The following is a 1,603-nucleotide window of genomic DNA, read 5'->3' on the forward strand; positions in this document are numbered from 1 at the left end:
GTCCTTTTCTCGAGGTGCTTGCAGAGGAGGTGCGGAGGGCGCGGACGCTGCTCGGGGGCGCTCTCGCTCGCGGTCTGCCCAGGCGCTCGGAGCCCGCCTTTTATACGGCCGGCGGCGGCGCCGCGTGTTGCAGTGACGTCGGCTCTGTCTGCGCGTTCCAGAATTCTCAAACATCTCAGGAATGCTGGTTGGCGCGCGCTGCTGCCAAGCGCCTCCCCTGGCTCCGTTGCACCTTTTTTTTTTTTTTTGGTCCCGGACCCATCATGAAAACAGTCCATTTTTTCCACTTTAAATAATGACTTCTATTGGAGAGGGCTCTTTTGGGAGTGATGGTGGTTGAAAGGTCGTGGGGGACGAGGGGACCCAGTTCAGCAGAACTTTGCCTGGACTGGGAGGGTGGGAGGACCTGAGAGGGAGGAACAAAAGTCGTTTTGTTTGGTGATGCCGAGTTGACCGGGCAGCTACGGGAGCCCTCACCCAGGAAAGCAGCGAGCTGTTTGCTTGTTTACAGCGCAGGTGAGAGTCAAGTTATCTATTGAAAGAGTAGAGTGGGGAGGGGAAGTGTGTCTATGAGCCAGGAACCTATTTGTGGACTTCAAAGAGGCATGTTAGGATCAAGTCCCAAAGCTTTGGCATGATGTTTATCAGCCAAGTTAAGTGTATAGCAAATTAATACCCGCAGTGGCATTTATGAATGAGAAGAGGGAAAAAATCAACTTCCCCCATCGTCTGGCAGATTCCCAGGCAGAGGTCTTCCCCTTTCCACCCTCCCCCCCCCTTTTTTTTTGGTATGTTGTACTTGTTTGTTTTTGGAGGTTCCCAGTTTAGTTCCAGCCCACTGCCTGGGTTGGAAGTCCGAGAGGAAACGAACGCAGGGAGTTCTCCGGGAGGCTGACTTATACTTCCTCGCTGACGCGGGAGACAAGGCAAGCCCTCCCTGCCTCCCTCCGCGGGCAGAAGGCGATGCTAGTTAAGCAGCCAGCAGAAGCGGAGGGGACCACCATGGAGTGATTTGTCCTGAAATCATCACCTGCAAATACTGCAAGGCCAAAACAGATTCCAGGAGCGTGGTGCCGATGGATCTCTGGAAAAAGCAGACGCCTTAAATTAAGCTGAAAGTTTGGGTGGGTTTTAACTCCTCTCCGTGGGAACACTTGGAAGCCTCCCATTTCAAGTGAATTGCAATGCCCTTATCTCCAAGCNTAGGCTCAGAAGACCTCCCAACAAGGCAATTTACTTGGACATCACCAATTCGTTAGTGTGCTTGATTAACTTACTCCAAAAGTTTCAAAAAACTATCTTGTTACATAATTTTAATTTTAAAAAAATACACAAGTCATTGCACCAGGCTCCCTTTTTTGTAGGCTCTGGGATAACTACTCCTCCTTTATATTTAGAGCTGTTCAGTCTTAGTAATTTAGCAGTCTTGCTTAAGAAGGCCTTTGGTGCTGACTGCTGTGAATGACTCTGAGCAGCACAATGAGAAGCTATTGGAATGAAAACACACTACAATGAAGAGAACTGTTGCAGGAAAGAGTTAAAGTTCATTCATTCAAAGTGACCTTAAGTCTACGAGGTAATTGGTAAAGGGAGTAGGATCTCT

The sequence above is a fragment of the Galeopterus variegatus genome, unplaced genomic scaffold (genome assembly GCF_000696425.1).
Source record: "Galeopterus variegatus unplaced genomic scaffold, G_variegatus-3.0.2 Scaffold19368, whole genome shotgun sequence".
Taxonomy (NCBI): domain Eukaryota; kingdom Metazoa; phylum Chordata; class Mammalia; order Dermoptera; family Cynocephalidae; genus Galeopterus; species Galeopterus variegatus.